The sequence below is a fragment of the Pristiophorus japonicus genome, chromosome 1, assembly GCF_044704955.1.
Source record: "Pristiophorus japonicus isolate sPriJap1 chromosome 1, sPriJap1.hap1, whole genome shotgun sequence".
Lineage (NCBI taxonomy): Eukaryota > Metazoa > Chordata > Chondrichthyes > Pristiophoridae > Pristiophorus > Pristiophorus japonicus.
Genome location: NC_091977.1, coordinates 456,710,587 through 456,730,373, shown reverse-complemented (window position 1 = coordinate 456,730,373; position 19,787 = coordinate 456,710,587). Strand labels below are relative to the sequence as shown.

Here is a 19,787-nt window from a genome sequence, read left to right as displayed (position 1 = left end):
ATGGCTGCATGCCACTTGAACCCCGGGCCTCAGATTGGGGAAAGCCCGAGAATGTGTCTTTCAGCTAGAGCTACTTGCCGCCGCAGGTAAAAGAGGTGTTCATTTCATCGGCCACCCCAAAATAGCTTCCTGAGTTTTCTCCTCCAGTGGAGATTCCTCGTCCTTGGTGTCTTCGTGGTGCCCTTCCTGCACCGCCACACAATGGGCTGAAGCGGAGGCTTCCTTGGCGGATTTGGCGCCTCCTCATCTGGAAATAGAAAACAACAGATAAGTGGTTAGCAGCAGGGGAGGGGACAGGGTGACAGGCGGAATGTCACATAACACAGGCTCATTTGAAGGACTAGCGCTACTTCATTATATGTAGCCCACAAACACTGCATGACATTGCCCCAACCCTAGCCCACAGACACAACATCACATTGCCCCAACCCAGCCCAGGGAGTGTGCAGGACTTACCCTCACTATCGAATTGGGGGGTCAGCACCCCCATCGGTATTTGACCTCCCTGAGGCACTGATCAGAGCTGCCACTCGCTTCTCCAGGTCCATTAACGGCAGTGTCTGGGGTCGACCGCCGCCTTTGCGTTGCTGCTCCCAACAGTTATGTGACAACTGTGACAATTGGATTGGTTACCAGAGGATCCATCTGCTCTTGTGGCACGCACAGATAACCATCAAAGCACTTATACCATACTGTGTGCATTTAATATACTCCTCTGTTTAATTGTCCTGGTAGTTCCACATGGTTCATGAGAAAAACATCGAAGTGCAGAAACATCTTTTAAGATGTCAAAAAGCAGTCTTACTAATGTGTAATGATCATTCATGACAAATAAAGTGCAACACTAAGCCTACCTATACCACCCCTCCTATTAAATCCCCCCATCTGGTTTGCACAGCTGCAATGAGGGGCTCGTTTGCTTCATAGCTAAACTTTTGAGCTCTCTGCCTGCCGAAGTCCCCTTCTATCATGGCTGCTTCAGCCCTGGATGTACTGTGCATGCGCGGGCGCACCCTGACAACTGACCAGAATCAAGGGAGGAGGAAAAAAAATCATAGAAAAACAAATTGGGGGAAAAATTCCATCGTGCATGGCTGGATTTAGCGCTATTGCTATCGCCGGCCACCGTTTGCCGAATTTTGCGACTTCCAGCGACAGTGCTAACCCGGCAGTAAAAAAATAACTCCACGATTATCGCCCAAATCACTAATACCCGAATTTCTAGCCCATCCTTTATTTATTAGTGGTTCTATAATATGAGGCATGTGGAATATTTTTTAATATTTAAGTTGAATTGGGTGATACTAGATAATATTTGGGTGTGTCTTCCATGGCTCAGTGGTAAGCACTCTCGTCTCTGAGTCAGATGGTTGTGGGTTCATGCCACACTCCAGTACAGTACTGAGGGAGTACTGCACTGTTAGAGATGCTGGGGCAGGAAATTCAGGGACTCATAGAGATCCGTTACTGTCCATTTGCGTCGGCCATTCGTCAAAATTTAATGGCCACCGCTTTGGGGTCAACTAGCCGAACAGACCAAAATTCAGGTCGGGGATTTTTCAGCTTGGACCCAATCCCGGCCAATTCTGATGACCGGCAAAAGTGCTCCGCTGGTTTTAAGAAAGAAAAATACTTACCTCCCTAAATTCAGCTGAACTCATCAATCCCCCGCTGCACGGTGCCCCCGACACGTTTTTCTGTCGGTGCATCCTCTGAGTGCGGCCCGGCAGCATGGCGGCGCTTAAAGGGGAGGGCCCACTGCCGCAGCCGCCATGTAAAGATTTATGCCGGCCGACTTCCCAATCGGCTGGAAAAATAGTGCCCTCGCGTTTGGCCGGGCCGCCAACGGACAGCCGAAACCCTCCCTGGTGGCCCAGTGGCCGAAGATTAAAAATGACAGAATCTCTCCCCTTTAATGGAGGGAAGAGAGCGTGGTGACGCACATGCGCCACTGTGGACCCTGTGTGCCGGGTATGGCCTCCTGCGAGCTGCACCTCTCTGCTGATCCCCTCTCTCCTGTGGAGCTACAGGTCTGTTATTAGTAGGCTGCTGCTGCTGCCACTGCTGCTGTTGCTGGTCATCTTGGTCCTCTTCTGAGGTCCAATCTAAGGCAGCATAAGTGATCTGATGTTGATCTGATAAATCAAAGTTCCAAAATGCAGATCAAACCTCCAAAGTGTAGATGGCATTCAAAGTAACCTCTCAGCACAAGTACTGTGAGCAAACCCTTTATTTTTTTTTAAATTCGTAACCAATCTTTCCAATTCTTTGTCAAGTCACAAACGCCAGAGGTCACCTTGCACACATCAAGGATCACTCTGCGCCAATGCTCTTAGCCAAAAGGCCGAGAGCCACTGCACCGTTCCTGGAAGTACTGCAATACCAGGTTCGTGCCATGGAGGTGGATGGGTCAGCAACCCCACACACCTCCGTGGAGGTGGATGGGTCAATCCACCCCACCCACCTCCTATTTCCCACCAGCAGCTAGAAAGCAGCTGTGCATACTGAGTACTTATTGGCATATTCCCCTGAGACTGCTTCAACCCCTCAATTGCTGCTGTGTACTGGCCTTGCTTTCACTGGCGAGTTCCAGGAAGTCCAGAAAACCCCTGGGCCCAGTGAAACTTAAAAATTTATGTCAATATCACACTAATTGAGTGATTAACATATATAACGTGGCAACCTGACTGTCCCTAATGCACTGCAGTGAAACACTCTCTGTCGTATTTGCCAGCATTAACCCCTCACCCAATCCAGCCAAATGTTTCTGGGTTAGAGGTTTATTCTGTGACTAATAATTAGATGAAAAGTATTGAACTGATATGATGGATGCAAGAAATTATCCTGTTAGTATGGTACAGCTAGGTGACCTCATCATTACATTTATGAGCCTTGCAGGAGGGTGGGTATCACTGCAGCCCTGTAGACCATAAGCTTGGTGCCAGATTTAAGGGCCTCATCTTCGAACACTCTCACCCTCAGGCGGCGCAATGGAGGCGGTGTTCAACCTCGTCATCGATGTCTGCCCTTGCTGATAATAGGCTGCCAAGATATGGCTCAGAGACGTGGACCATATACACGCTTTAAATCGCTGGAGAAATACCATCAACGGTGTCTCTGCAAGATCGTGCAAATCCCCTGGGAGGACAGACGCACCAACATTAGCGTCCTTGATCAGGCTAACATCGCCAACATCAAAGCACTGACCACACTCGACCAGCTCCGTTGGGCAGGCCACATTGTTCGCATGCCTGACACAAGACTCCCAAAGCAAGCGCTCTACTCGGAATTCCTACACGGCAAGCGAGCCCCAGGTGGGCAGCAGAAATGCTTCAAGGACACCCTCAAAACCTCCTTGATAAAATGCAACATCCCCAACGACACCTGGGTGTCCCTGCCCAAAGACCACCCGAATTGGAGGAAGAGCATCCGGGAAAGCGCTGAGCACCTCGAGTCTCATCACCGAGAGCATGCAGAAAACAACCGCAGGCAGCGGAAGTGTTGCGTCTGTAAGCACTCTAGTAATGACTGCATGAGGTAAGGTATTGTACTTGAACTGTTGTGACATAAGTCTATTTATTGCAGCTCCTGAATGAGGATACAGTAAGGTGAGCTCCCTTTTATACTTGGTTACCTGCAGTGTGCAGGTGACCCTTAGGTCTCCACCAGTAGTACCCTCTGGTGGTACAGTAACTGTACATACATTATACATACACAACATCACTCCCCCCAAGTCAAGTGCCACTGGCCTTTGCACTATGTGCTCTGGCCCTAGACTTGAGTGCCCAAAGCCCTTGCACTTTGTCTGTGCTTGGGAATGGCTCTCTCCCTGTAGACCCCCAAGTCCTTATTGCCACGACATTGGGAAATGGTCAGCAGTGGACGGCTGGAGGTTGCAGTGGGGGTTAAGTGGGTTCTGGGTGTGATCCATGTGTGTCCATGGATACATACATCCATTTCCCCCCCCCCCCCCCATACATAGACCATGTGTGTGGCTCGATATCTGCATCGGCATACATGTAGAGAATAAAGAATAGGATTAGTTATATCACTGTTTGGGTTCAGCAGTAGTGGAACAAGTACAGTTAACAGGTAAGGTACATACATGGTATTACAGTCTTGCCCCGGGGTGTAGGTGCAGGTGGGTGAGGGCGCTAGTTCCAGAGTAACCGGACTGTCTCCAGGTTATCTGATGGCGGCGCTGCGCCCCCTGCCAGCTGGTGGGCTGGGTCTCAGGGCCTTTGCCATTGCCTAGTGGTGGGTAGAGCCACAGGAATGTGTGGCCTCCCTGTCTTCCTTTGAGGGCTGCAAGGTCTCCCTGCTGCCCTTCAGCGATGGTGGGAGTCTGGTCATCCCAGGTCCCGTCGGGAGGGCTGGAGGGTGCTGGCCTCTTGCTCCCGGTGCTGGCCCTGGTGGCCAGAGAGATAGGGCCGATCTGGGGCAGGGTGCCAGTGGTGGTGCCTGTGCCGTCCGCTGATCGCTGGCCCTGCAGTGGGTATGCTCCCACTGTGTGTGTGGCCACACTCCCTGGGGCATTACATTGGTCTCGAAGGCGCAGGCTGCATGATCGGGTAAGCTCGCTGGACCTGGGTGCTTCCTACGGGAGGTTGCCCTTGGTTTTGTCGTCGTACGTGTAGAAGCCGGCATCACACATCATTTCATCATTTACATTCATGATACATTGGCTCCGACTCAATTCGCATTTGTCAATTACATCTTCGCATTTGTCAGTTACATCTCTTTCCTGTATACTATCGGCATCGCTGTACAAAGAGTGGAATTGTCCCTTTAATTGTTCTGGGTTGCCGGTCTCCTTTAAGAGGGCCTTGCAACCTTTACCCCAATCCAGTTCATCACTCGGCATCACATGTTGCTCGCTCAACGCTGCCCCTCGTGGTCTGGTCGCGGCCATCTTGGTTTCAAATGCTTCACCTCGTGGTGCGGGCGCCATCTTCTCTCTCTCCACGAGGTAGGCTGCGGTGATCCTTTTCTCCCCAGGTTCTGCCAGGGAAGCCGGGAATTTACCTTCTGTGCCGATATTCTTCCTTCGAAGTCCTGCCACTGGAGTCCGGAAGGTGAGGTCTGGTCGTTTGGGTTGGATCATCTCGCCGTTGGCTTGTGCGGTCTGTGTCGTCGCCACATAGTCGAGTTGGATGGTAGGATCTTCAGGTGCTGTGATGGATCCAAATTTGGGGCTGCATAGGACGTTGATCGCCGGGGCTTGGAGGCTTTCCCAGCTCCAACAGGTTTGGATTTGTTTCAACCATCTTCTTCCTAGCAGCGTTGGACCATCATCAGAAACGATCCACAAAGATAGCTTGTGCATCACGCGGCCATGGGACACCTGGACATCCACACTGCCAATGACTGGGATGGAGTCGTTTGTGTAAGTGAGCAACTTCACCTGGATCAGGAGCATTTTGGGTCGTTTGGTGGGATTATCCCAGAGTTTCCTGAAGGCCGCCTGATTCATCAGCAATTGGCTCGCCCTTGTGTCAACCTCCATCGAGACTGGAACACCGTTGATTTCGACTTCCATTTTCAACGGGGAGTTCTCGGTGGAGCAGGTAAACACTCCGTAAACCTCTTCCTGGGGCTGAGCTGCCTCCTGGACTCTCTCTTCATCAGCGCTGGAGCCCGGGTGATCGGTCAACTCTTCAGTGACTCAGTGAGTAAAATTTCTTCTATACATTCGCTCGAGATGGCAAGTATAGTCTTTGTATTGGCACTGGTGGGCCCTGTGATTTCCTCCACAGCGCCAGCATGGGGCTGGCCAGTTGGCCCCATGTGGTGGACTCAGTGTTGTGGGACTTAGGGTAGCAGCCTTGCCTCTGAAAGGCACCAGTCGGTTCATGGTACTTGCCAGGTTAGAGTCCTGGGGTGAGTCATCATCCTCTTGGAATCGCAGGCCGAGGCCATGAATGCCTGGCTGACAGTGATTTCCTTCTACAGATGGCCACGGTGTCCGCAGAGAGCAGCTTGTGGAGGAGGCCCACGTGGCCGATTCCATTAACAAAGATGTCCCTCAGTGCTTCAGTGAGGTGGTCACTAAAATCACATGGTGCAGCCATTCGTCTCAGGTCTGCAATATATTTTGCAATTTCTTGGCCTTCAGGCTGCCGGTGTGTATAGAACCGATGTCTGAAACATAGAAACATAGGGCCCAAGTTTCCACATGATTTGCGCCTGATTTTTAGGAACAACTGGTGGAGAACGGACTATCTTAGAAATCGCAATTCTCCACATTTTTTTTTCTGCAGTTCTAGTCAGGTAGAACAGTTCTACTTTAGAACAGAATTTTTTCTTCAAAAGGGGGCGTGTCCGGCCACTGACGCCTGATTTCAAAGTTTCCACAGTGAAAACGTACTCCAAACTAAAGTAGAATGGAGCAAGTGAAGATTTTTGTAGAACTGAAAAAACCTGTTCTACACATTAAAAAATCAGGCGCAGGTTACAAATTAGGCGCCCAGAACGAGGTGGGGGGGAGGGGAAGTCATTAAATTCTACAATCAATCCTTATTTATACTTCTACAAATATTATACAAATAAATCCAACCTGAATAAATATTTATAAGCAAAGAAAAGATTAAATAAACCATCTTCCTACCTGTGTGAAAGTGCTTCAGCCATCGTTTGAAGGAAACCGCCATTTGTTGCCGCGCAGAGGAGGGAGGGGAAGGAACAGCGGCTTGTTGCCGCGCAGGGGAGGGAGGGGAAGGAGACAGTGGCTTGTTGCCGCGCAGGGGAGGGGAGGGACGGGAAGGAGACAGCGGCTTGTTGCCGTGGAGGGAGGGGAGGGAGGGGAAGGAGACAGCGGCTTGTTGCTGCGCAGGGGAGGGAGGGGAAGGAGACGGCGGCTTGTTGCCGTGGAGGGAGGGGAGGGAGGGGAAGGAGACAGCGGCTTGTTGCCGTGCAGGGGAGGGAGGGGAAGGAGAGAGCGGCTTGTTGCTGCGCAGGGGAGGGAGGGGAAGGAGACGGCGGCTTGTTGCCGCGGAGGGGAGGGAGGGGAAGGAGACAGCGGCTTGTTGCCGTGGAGGGAGGGGAGGGAGGGGAAGGAGACAGCGGCTTGTTGCCGTGCAGGGGAGGGAGGGGAAGGAGTGAGCGGCTTGTTGCCGTTGAGGGAGGGGAGGGAGGGGAAGGAGACAGCGGCTTGTTGCCGTTGAGGGAGGGGAGGGAGGGGAAGGAGACAGCGGCTTGTTGCCGCGCAGGGGAGGGAGGGGAAGGAGACAGCGGCTTGTTGCCGCGGAGGGGAGGGAGGGGAAGCAGACAGTGAGAAGGGAAGCCTCAGTGCTGATGTGCTGATGGTAATGTGCTTTTATTAAAAAATGTTCAAAAATTAAACAGCTACAAAGAACTACAAAAATGGCCGAGTGCCAATGTTTTGTTCACACTGAGCATGCGCGAACGCTCCAACGCGCACGCGCAGCGTTGCCGGCAGGAAAAAAACTAATTTAAATAGTACCCGCACCCTCCCAATTACAAAATCGGCGCGAGTGTAGGCTCCGCCCCCCTGGGCGCTGCGCCAAACAGACAAGGAGCTGCAAAGCGCTCGAGAATAGTGCGTTTTTTTTCTGGCGCCGTTTTAGACGCGAAAAACGGGCGCCCAGCTCGGAGGGGCGCCCGTTTTCTATCCTGTGGAAACTTGGGCCCATAGAAAATTAGAAAATAGGGGCAGGAGAAGGCCATTCGGCCCTTCTAGCCTGCACCGCCATTCAATGAGTTCATGGCTGAACATGCAACTTCAGTACCCCATTCCTGCTTTCTCGCCATACCCCTTGATCCTCCTCGTTGTAAGGACTTTATCGAACTCCTTTTTGAATATATTTAGTGAATTAGCCTCAACAACTTTCTGTGGTAGAGAATTCCACAGGTTCACCACTCTCTGGGTGAAGAAGTTTCTCCTCATCTCGGTCCTAAATGGCTTACCCCTTATTCTTAGACTGTGTCCCCTGGTTCTGGACTTCCCCAACATTGGGAACATTCTTCCTGCATCTAACCTGTCTGAACCCATCAGAATTTTAAACGTTTCTATGAGGTCCCCTCTCATTCTTCTGAACTCCAGTGAATACAAGCCCAGTTGATCCATTCTTTCTTGATATGTCAGTCCCGCCATCCCGGGAATCAGTCTGGTGAACCTTCGCTGCACTCCCTCAATAGCAAGAATGTCCTTCCTCAGGTTAGGAGACCAAAACTGTACACAACACTCCAGGTGTGGCCTCACCAAGACCCTGTACAACTGTAGCAACACCTCCCTGCCCCTGTACTCAAATCCCCTCGCTATGAAGGCCAACATGCCATTTGCTTTCGTAACTACCTGCTGTACCTGCATGCCAACCTTCAATGACTGATGTACCATGACACCCAGGTCTCGTTGCACCTCCCCTTTTCCTAATCTGTCACCATTCAGATAATAGTCTGTCTCTCTGTTTTTACCACCAAAGTGGATAACCTCACATTTATCCACATTATACTTCATCTGCCATGCATTTGCCCACTCACCTAACCTATCCAAGTCGCTCTGCAGCCTCATAGCATCCTCCTCGCAGCTCACAGTGCCACCCAACTTAGTGTCATCCGCAAATTTGGAGATGCTACATCTAATCCCCTCGTCTAAATCATTAATGTACAGTGTAAACAGCTGGGGCCCCAGCACAGAACCTTGCGGTACCCCACTAGTCACTGCCTGCCATTCTGAAAAGTCCCCATTTACTCCTACTCTTTGCTTCCTGTCTGACAACCAGTTCTCAATCCACGTCAGCACACTGCCCCCAATCCCATGTGCTTTAACTTTGCACATTAATTTCTTGTGTGGGACCTTGTCGAAAGCCTTCTGAAAGTCCAAATACACCACATCAACTGGTTCTCCCTTGTCCACTCTACTGGAAACATCCTCAAAAAATTCCAGAAGATTTGTCAAGCATGATTTCTCTTTCACAAATCCATGCTGACTTGGACCTATCATGTCACCTCTTTCCAAATGCACTGCTATGACATCCTTAATAATTGATTCCATCATTTTACCCACTACCGATGTCAGGCTGACTGGTGTATAATTCCCTGTTTTCTCTCTCCCTCCTTTTTTAAAAAGTGGGGTTACATTGGCTATCCTCCACTCGATAGGAACTGATCCAGAGTCAATGGAATGTTGGAAAATGACTGTCAATGCATCCGCTATTTCCAAGGCCACTTCCTTAAGTACTCTGGGATGCAGTCCATCAGGCCCTGGGGATTTATCGGCCTTCAATCCCATCAATTTCCCCAACACAATTTTCCGACTAATAAGGATTTCCCTCAGTTCCTCCTCCTTACTAGACCCTCTGACCCCTTTTATATCCGGAAGGTTGTTTGTGTCCTCCTTAGTGAATACCGAACCAAAGTACTTGTTCAATTGGTCCGCCATTTCTTTGTTCCCCGTTATGACTTCCCCTGATTCTGACTGCAGGGGACCTACGTTTGTCTTTACTAACCTTTTTCTCTTTACATATCTATAGAAACCTTTGCAATCCGTCTTAATGTTCCCTGCAAGCTTCTTCTCGTACTCCATTTTCCCTGCCCTAATCAAACCCTTTGTCCTCCTCTGCTGAGTTCTAAATTTCTCCCAGTCCCCGGGTTCGCTGCTATTTCTGGCCAATTTGTATGCCATTTCCTTGGCTTTAATACTATCCCTGATTTCCCTTGATAGCCACGGTTGAGCCACCTTCCCTTTTTTATTTTTATGCCAGACAGGAATATACAATTGTTGTAGTTCATCCATGCGGTCTCTAAATGTCTGCCATTGCCCATCCACAGTCAACCCCTTCAGTATCATTCGCCAATCTATCCTAGCCAATTCACGCCTCATACCTTCAAAGTTACCCTTCTTTAAATTCTGGACCATGGTCTCTGAATTAACTGTTTCGTTCTCCATCCTAATGCAGAATTCCACCATATTATGGTCACTCTTCCCCAAGGGGCCTCGCACAACGAGATTGCTAATTAATCCTCTCTCATTACACAACACCCAGTCTAAGATGGCCTCCCCCCTAGTTGGTTCCTCGACATATTGGTCTAGAAAACCATCCCTTATGCACTCCAGGAAATCCTCCTCCACCGTAGTGCTTCCAGTTTGGTTAGCACAATCTATGTGCATATTAAAGTCACCCATTATAACTGCTGCACCTTTATTGCATGCACCCCTAATTTCCTGTTTGATGCCTTCCCCAACATCACTACTACTGTTTGGAGGTCTGTACACAACTCCCACTAACGTTTTTTGCCCTTTGGCGTTCGGCAGCTCTACCCATATAGATTCCACATCATCCAAGCTAATGTCCTTCCTAACTATTGCATTAATCTCCTCCTTAACCAGCAATGCTACCCCACCTCCTTTTCCTTTTATTCTATCCTTCCTGAATGTTGAATACCCCTGGATGTTGAGTTCCCAGCCCTGATCAACCTGGAGCCACGTCTCTGTAATCCCAATCACATCATATTTGTTAACATCTATTTGCACAGTTAATTCATCCAGCTTATTACGGATACTCCTTGCATTAAGACACAAAGACTTCAGGCTTGTTTTTTTAACACCCTTTGTCCTTTTAGAATTTTGCTGTGCAGTGGCCCTTTTTGTTCTTTGCCTTGGGTTTCTCTGCCCTCCACTTTTCCTCATCTCCTTTCTGTCTTTTGCTTTTGTCTCCTTTTTGTTTCCCTCTGTCTCCCTGCATTGGTTCCCATCCCCCTGCCATATTAGTTTAACTCCTCCCCAGCAGTACTAGCAAACACTCCCCCTAGGACATTGGTTCCGGTCCTGCCCAGGTGCAGACCGTCCGCTTTGTACTGGTCCCATCTCCCGTAGAACCGGTTCCAATGCCCCAGGAATTTGAATCCCTCCCTGCTGCACCACTGCTCAAGCCACGTATTTATCTGCACTATCCTGCGATTCCTACTCTGACTAGCACGTGGCACTGGTAGCAATCCCGAGATTACTACTTTTGAGGTCCTGCTTTTTAATTTAGCTCCTAGCTCCTTAAATTCATCTCGTAGGACCTCATCCCTTTTTTTACCTATGTCGTTGGTACCAATGTGCACCACGACAACTGGCTGTTCTCCCTCCCTTTTTAGAATGTCCTGCATCCACTCCGAGACATCCTTGACCCTTGCACCAGGGAGGCAACATACCATCCTGGAGTCTCGGTTGCGGCCGCAGAAACGCCTACCTATTCCCCTTACAATTGAATCTCCTATCACTATCGCTCTCCCATTCTTTTTCCTGCCCTCCTGTGCAACAGAGTCAACCATGGTGCCATGAACTTGGCTGCTGCTGCCCTCCCCTGATGAGTCATCCCCCCCAACAGTACCCAAAGCAGTGTATCTGTTTTGCAGGGGGATGACCACAGGGGACCCCTGCACTACCTTCCTTGCACTGCTCTTCCTGCTGGTCTTCCATTCCCTATCTGGCTGTGGACCCTTTCCCTGTGGTACGACTAACTCGCTACACGTGCTACTCACGTCCTTCTCAGCATAGTGGATGCTCCAGAGTGAATCCACCCTCAGCTCCAACTCCGCAACGCGGTCCGTCAGGAGCTGGAGGTGGATACACTTCCCACACACGTAGTCGTCAGGAACACTGGTGTCGTCCCTGAGTTCCCACATGGTACAGGAGGAGCATAACACGTGACCGATCTGTCCTGCCATGACTTAACCCTTAGATAAGCAACAACAATGCTAAAGTTTACTCACTGTTATAGAAGAGAAAAAAGAAAAACTACTCACCAATCACCAGCCAATCACTTACCCACTTGGCTGTGACATTACCTTTCTGTTTCTTTCTTCTTCTTTTTTGCCTTCTCCCTGTAGCTGCACAAGTACGCCTCACCAACGACTCACGCTGCTCCCGACTGCCACCGATGCTGGGCCCCGGACTCCCTGCTGTGCCTTTTATAGGCCTCTCCACACACCTCCTCGACGCTGCTCCCAACTGCCGCCGACGCTGGGCCCCGGACTCCCTGCTGTGCCTTTTATAGGCCTCTCCACGCACCTCCTTGACGCTGCTCCCAACTGCCGCCGACGCTGTCTGGCTGTGAGGATGCTCTCTTTAGGTTTGAGCTGTTCCTGTATCATCGTTACGAGCTCTGCGTACGTCTTGGTTGTCGTCTTCGCTGGGGTTAGCAGGTCCCTGACAAGGCCATAGACGGTAGGCCCACAACTGCTGAGCAGGATAGCTCTGTACTTATCAGCCAGCGAGGTCGGGTCGTCTCCCGCCAGGTCATTTGCAATGAAATAGTGTTCGAGCCTTTCCACAATGGCATCCCAATCTTCCCCATCAGGGAATTGTTGAAAGTTGCTAAGGTTGGCCATTTTGCGCGTGGAAATTCATAATCTTGTCGCTAGTTGTTATGTCTGTAAGCACTCTAGTAATGACTCCATGAGGCAAGGTATTTGTACTTGAACTGTTGTGGCCTTAGTCCATTTATTGCAGCTCCTGAATGAGGATACAGTGAGGTGAGCTCCCCTTTACACTTGGTTACCTGCAGTGTGCAGGTGACCTTTAGGTCTCCACCAGTAGCACCCTCTGGTGGTACAGGTATAGTGTATACAGTGTGAAGATACATTCAGTGGTCTAATATACATTATACATACACAACAGGAAGGAGCGTGCGGAAAACCAGACTCCCCACCCACCCTTTCCTTCAACGACTGTCTGTCCCACCTGTGACAGAGACTGTAATTCCCATATTGGACTGTTCAGTCACCTAAGAACTCACTTTTAGAGTGGAAGTAAGTCTTCCTTGATTTCGAGGGACTGCCTATGATGATGATGCTGATGATGATATTTATGAGAATATTATTTAAGGAGGGATACACTTGTATTCGAGACAGTTTAGAGAAGGTTCACTCAGTTGATTCCTGAAATAAAGGGGTTGTCTTATGAAGAAAAGTTGATTAAGTTGGGCCTAAACTCATTGGAGTTTAGAAGAATGAGAGGTGACCTTATTGAAACGTATCAGATCATGAGGGGGCTTGACAGGGTAGATGCAGAGAGGATATTTCCCCTCTTGGGGGAATCTAGAACTAGGGGGCATAGTTTCAGAATAAGGGGTCGCCCATTTAAAATGGAGATAAGGAGAAATTTCTTCTCTCAGAGGGTCATGAATCTGTGAAATTCTCTACCCCAGAGAGCTGTGGAGGCTGGGTCATTGAATATATTTAAGGTGGAGATAGACAGATTTTTGAGCGATAAGAGAGTAAAGGGTTATGGGGAGCGGCCAGGGAAGTGGAATTGAGGCCAAGATCAGATCAGCCATGATCTTATTGAATGGCAGAGCAGGCTCGAGAGGCCTATTCCTGCTCCTATTTCTTATGTTCATAATATGAATTTGTTAGCAGGAATTTTTAAAAACCAATAGGCCATAACCCCCAAAATAACTGAGTTTGGGTCAGGTGAGATGTGAAAATGTTTTAAATCTCAAACCCGAACCCAACCCCCCTCCAATTTACAGTTTAAACAAGGCGGGGCAGGCAACAAACCTGCTCCCAGGAGGCGGCTTGGCCATTTCAATATTTCATGAGGCTGTGGGCCCCCGATTTAACCTGTCTTCCAGGATTAGCCCTGGCCTCAGGAAACACGGCAGCTAAAGGGAAACGAGGACCGCTGCATGGAAGAAGTAAGTGCCTTTCCAGCACTACTTGTGGGGCAAGAGGAACAGGAGTGTTTCCTCCCAGCCCACCAAGCTCATCTTCTTCCCTACCCGTGATCAGAATTGCACCTTCTCCCGGGATCGGTGACCAGTCCGCACTCCGAGATCCAGAACCACCCCTCTACCCACCCCCCACATGCTATCAGTAACACAGCTGGAGGCTCCCTATCTGCTCCTGGGCTGTGGCCTCCTCCAGAGCACTCCCTATCCGATGGGGAGACAAGCCTGTCAATCAGGCTGAGTTCCAGGCGCAGAACCTGTTAAAAAAAAGGTGCACGCTGTGACATTAAAACTGCACACCGTGAGGGGAAACCCCGGTCATCCAGGCTTCTCGACTTAAACTCCTCCTCCCTCACTCACAAAACCCACCCCAATCAAGATCGGGGCCATTGCATCTGTAACAATGAGCCTTTAAACACTTTTCACGCAACTAAGTTACTTAAGCAATATAAATGTGAAAAGTTGCTAATTCACCTGTGGAGTACACTGTTATTGTCATTAAAGAATCTGAAAACACCTGGGGGTTATTTGATGACTTTGCATTCCTGGCAGAGTTTCCTATTGATAGATCATAGTGGAAATTTGTTGGCCCATTAAATTAGTGGTGGGAAAATTGCACACAGAACATGCCGAAATTTCCGAAATGCACTGCCAGAAATGAGAAGCTCTAATTAGCTACACATATTGGAAATCCAGGCACAATGTTCCCTTGTAAAATTACCTTTTACAAGCCAGACCCTGGAGGCACTGGTCACTGCTAGTAATGGAGCAACAAGTATATTTTTTGTGTAGGAGAACAGCTCCAACAATACAAAGGAGACACTGGCCCAGAAATGAGATTACGCAGCTCCCGTTTGTCGAGTGCGAAAGAATCGGCTAGGAATCATGCGGTGCACCTGCATCTGTTTTTCCCTGGAAGTGTGCCGCATATTGGAATGCCTACCCTGTACTCATCCAGTATGCACACTAGAAGTATGTAGAAAAACTCATTATAATATTAAAATAAGGACCCTACTCTGGTTGCAGGATCCTATTGTGAAATTGGTATGTCCCTGTCCATAACTAGCCGTGTCATAAACTCATGGCACGAATCGTCAAGAAGCAGCCTACAAGTGTGCTAGTTAAAGTGATCATTCCCTCCATTCAGCTAGTTTCTGGTTTGTCAGGTCAGGATGCTGGTGAACTTCTGAGCTCTTTTTTGGCAATCTGTCTGTAGGAAAACTGACTTCTGAGTTCTCGAAACAACTTTTTCGAGATGCAGAGCTGGTTGCCTGCCTCGCAAATATTTTATTTATCTCATGGACACTCTTGGTTCTGCCTTTGGAGGTGGAGCGGCAGCAGCAGAACAGAAGATTTCTGAAAGCAGGAGAAGCTGTGAGAAGAGGCAGGAGGTGGGCACAGTGCAGGGGGTCCTACCCACAGTGGCTCTTCAGACAACATTTCTTCTATCACAACCTGATGGTGGACCAATGTGTGAGGCATCTGTGCTTCACCAGGGAGGCTCAACCAAACTCTGTCACCTGCTGCAGCCACAACTGGAGCCCCAAACCAGGGCATGGATAGCACAATGTCAAATTCACCATTCCCCTTTATGTCTGTGCCACAGGCTCCTTTCAGGCTACAGCAGGTGACATCAAGGACATCTCCCAATTCACTATCCAGTGCTGCATGCGAGGAGGCCAAGGCTCTCTTCTCCACAAGCAACAACTACAACTTCTTTCCCATGGACCAGGCAAAGTAGAACAAGAGAGCACAAGGCTTTGCATACTTTGTAAGCTTCCCAAGGGACTGCAGACTGTACTCACATTGCCCTGCATGCTCCCCATCAGTGGCCTAGCATTTTTGTGAATAGAAAGAAATACTGGCCTAGAAAGTTGATGCTTCAATGCCGGCTTCATAAGGCCGGTATTGTATAAAAAATGGCGGCCATCTCGCTTCCGCCCACTTCTGGTGCAGAATGTAGTGGCCACCATATTGGGTAGGTCGGCAGCACTGCCATTGCCTGCGCTTGCTGCAAGTATTCCAATTACCAGGAGTGTGACGTCAATCAGTGTGCAACGCCGAATTGACGCACACTTGTCCATTTTGGAGCTCACTGAAACAGGCACCCATTAACCTCGACCCACAGTGGCACCAGCCATTTTCTGACCTAATCAAATTTCTAGACCACAATTCCTTCAATCTCCAGCTCATTTATGACCACAGGTAGTGGATAATGGACATGTGCTAGTTCTCTATCCCACTTCTGTTCCACCCAGTCTGTCAGGTTAAAGGCTGGCTTCTTGGCAGCAAGGGATATATCCTCCACATATGGCTCATAACTCCTGGGACTCACAAAGCTAGGCACAGGCTACAATAGGAGCTAGTCTACAATAAGAGCCATGCTTCCACAAAAAAAACTTCATTGAGCAGACCATCAACATGCTTAAACAACAGTTTCACTGCCTAGCTCTGAGGTACACCCCTGACTGTATCTCCAAATGTTCTGTGCTGAATGCAGCATAATTTTGTCATTCAGAGTGAGCAGTCTATATCACCATCTGGCCAGGAAAAAATGGAGGAGGAGGAAGGGCAGCAAGAAGAGATGGAAGATCAGGAACAGTATCGCCCACCAGTTCTGCTAGCTGCCAGAGTTCTTGGAGAGCAACTGTTAAGAGTGCTTAGCTGAACCACCCTTTTTCAAAATACCAACAATCCCGCCATATATATAACCACTGTCCTCGCCATCTGAATGCACTCCTGCAGTCCAGCTTTATAGGTGTTACTCTCACTTTACTAAGAATACTAAGGCCAACAACAATTCCAGAAAAAGGAAGTTTATCACAAAAACTCAGTTCAGATTTGATAATAGTCAACTTGCATAATTACAAATTACCCTTGTGCAAACTCCTAATGCCTGCCTGGTATTCTCGTTTAACCATTCTAGCGTTCCTAAGAAGTGTATTCCCAATGGCTACAGCCTCGGAAGAAAGATGGAAGGCTGCTGAGCTTCCATTGAGGACACTTCATATGGCCTTGATGGGCAATCTCAAAGAGCTCTGGCCTTAGAGAGCCTGGCTGTAGACTGCAGTATCTCAGCGTGGCCGAAACAGTCTGGTCCAGCTGGCTGCGTGACACTAATAAAGGCAGAGTGGATGGTAGGGGAGCAGGCATGCTGTCATCCTGAGAGAAGTGAGTCTCTTCCATTGGAGCCAATGTCACTTTTTGGGGGCTCCAATTCAGCACTCTTACAGTTTTGCACATGAACAGAGTGCAGACGTGATGCTTAGAAGGCCCCTATCCACACTGTCCTTTATAGTTTGAAAATCCAGAAAACATGCTGCCCTAGAGCCAAGATGGCAACAATTTGAGATTCCTTGGAAGGTGTCACTAGAGGCTCCATCATGATGCGCCCCCCTGTAGTGTTCAGGGAGCTTCCCACCTGCTCCAAAGTTGACTACATGGTCTCCATGCCCTGCACCAAGTCCCAAAACAAGCTAGAGCTGGACTTCTCCATTCTCTTAGCCATTGTGCTCAGGCCTGCTGACAGGCAGCCCAGTGCACAGCAGTTCATGAGGCATCACCATAAACCTTCTTCAGTTGGTCTGCACTTGTGAAGTCAACACCTGAGTCCTCTGCTGCAAGGCTGGGATGTGTTCTAGCCTTATGGTAGTCTGACTCTTATTTTTTTTTTTTTTTTTTTTAATAAATTCGTAGCCAATCGTTTCCAATTCTTTGTCAAGTCACAAACGCCAGAGGTCACCCTGCACCAGTCAAGGATCACTCTGCGCCAATGCTCTTAGCCAAAAGGCCTAGAGCCACTGCACCGTTCCTGGAAGTACTGCAATACCAGGTTCGTGCCATGGAGGTGGATGGGTCAGGTCCCCCACACACCTCCGTGGAGGTGGATGGGTCAAGCCATCCCACCCACCTCCTGTTTACAAAAATGTAAGCATATACCTTCCTGACCAGGGAGAAACCACCCGGAGGTCATGGCGGCTGGTCAGGTTAGTTATGCAGATCCTAGCCAAAAGGCCGAGAAGCGGCTCTTATGCCATTCTATCACCTGCCCTAGATCCTGAGCACTTGTACACGTGTGCTTGGTTGTGTGAAGACCCTTCCATGAGTTGACCCTTTAAAGCGTGTGTGGTGACTGTCTCTGAGCTGGTGCTTGCCAGGGTTAAACTGAGTAACATTGTATATTCAGGAAGGATGCCCTCCTCTTCCTCATTTGCCACAGGGCCCTCTACATTTTCTGTACCGGAGATGAAAGAGAAGGACAAGGGTTAGTATTGTGTTCCTAATACAGATGAGACTGCACATAGGGAGGTTAAAGTAACAGTGACCTCAGTCTTTATTAAGAATATCCAGAGTGAGGAACAGGCCTTAGGGGCCGGCTTATATACAGTGCTCCCAAGGGATGCTGGGACTTCAGGGGATGCACTTCCTGGTGGCGGAACATGGAAGTGCATGCTTTACAGATACACAACATCATTCCCCCCCAAAGTCTAAGTGAAAGCTATTTATAAGCTGAGGCGGTCGGGAGCCTTTCTTTCCCTGGTGCACCGCCTCAGTACAAATGTCTGTTCTGGTGTGTTGGCTGTGCCCTCGCTGGGCTGGCGTGTTGTTGGTGTTGCTGTGAGCAGGATGCTAAGAGGCTGCAGGGTGATTTGGACAGGTTAGGAGAGTGGGCAATGCATGGCAGATGCAGTATAATGTGGATAAATGTGAGGTTATCCACTTTGGTGGCAAAAACACGAAGGCAGAATATTATCTGAATGGCGGCAGATTAGGAAAAGGGTAGGTGCAACGAGACCTGGGTGTCATGGTTCATCAGTCATTGAAAGTTGGCATGCACGTACAGCAGGAGGTAAAGAAAGCAAATGGCATGTTGGCCTTCATAGCTAGGGGATTTGAGTATAGGAGCAGGGAGGTCTCACTGCAATTGTGAGGCCTCACATGGAATATTGTGTTCAGTTTTGATCTCCTAATCTGAGGAAGGACGTTCTTGCTATTGCGGGAGTGCAGCGAAGGTTCACCAGACTGATTCCAGGGATGGCAGGACTGACATATGAGGAGAGGCTGGATCACCTGGGCCTTTATGCACTGGAGTTTAGAAGGATAAGAGGGGATCTCATAGAAACGTATAAGATTCTGACGGGACGTATAAGGTTAGATGCGGGAAGAATGTTCCCGATGTTGGGGAAGTCCAGAAGCAGGGGACACAGTCTTAGGATAAGGGGTCGGCCATTTAGGACTGAGATGAGGCGAAACTTCTTCACTCAAAGAGTTGTAAACCTGTGGAATTCCCTGTCGCAGAGATTAGTAGATTCCAATTCATTGGATATATTCAAGAGGGAGTTAGATGTGTCCCTTACGGCTAAAGGGATCAAGGGGTATGGAGAGAAATCGGGAAAGGGGTACTGAGGTGAATGATCAACCATGATCATATTGAATGGTTGTGCAGGCTCGAAGGGCCGAATGGCCTATTCCTGCACCTATTTTTTATGTTTCTATGTTTCTATGTCCTGCAGGGCTGCTGGGTGAGCCTGGCCTTGCTGGGCTGTTGGGCGTGATGGGTTTGATTTCCTGGTCCGGGGTGGTGTCGTTGATCCTTTGGGTGTGTGTTGTGGGCTCGAAAAAGCTGGTGTCTGCTGTGGTTTGTTCAGGGCAGTCTGTGAACCGCAGCCTCGTTTGGTCCAGGTGCTTTCTGTAAATTTGTCCATTGTCTAGTTTGACTACAAACACCCTACTCCCTTCTTTAGCTATCATTGTGCCCGCGATCCACTTGGGACCATGTCCATAGTTTAGCACATACACAGGATCATTCACATCAATTTCCTGTGACACAGTGGCGCGACCATCGTTTACATTTTGTTGCTGCCGCCTGCTCTCTAGCTGATCATGCAGGTTGGGATGAACCAGCGAGAGTCTGCTTTTAAGTGTTCTTTTCATGAGTAGCTCAGCCGGGGGCATCCCTGTGAGCGAGTGGGGTCTCGTGCGGTAGCTGAACAGTGCTCGGGACAGTCAAGTTTGGAGTGAGCCTTCTGTGACTCGTTTAAGACTCTGTTCGATTGTTTGTACTGCCCGCTCTGCCTGCCCATTGGAGGCTGGTTTAAACGGGGCCAAGGT

The 19,787-nt window shown here is 49.2% G+C and overlaps 1 pseudogene; it reads right to left on the bottom strand.

Moving 5' to 3' along the window:
- Positions 1–17,471: 17,471 nt before the first annotated feature.
- LOC139279942 (U2 spliceosomal RNA) lies at positions 17,472–17,702 on the bottom strand (annotated as a pseudogene).
- Between the last annotated feature and the right edge of the window lie 2,085 nt (positions 17,703–19,787).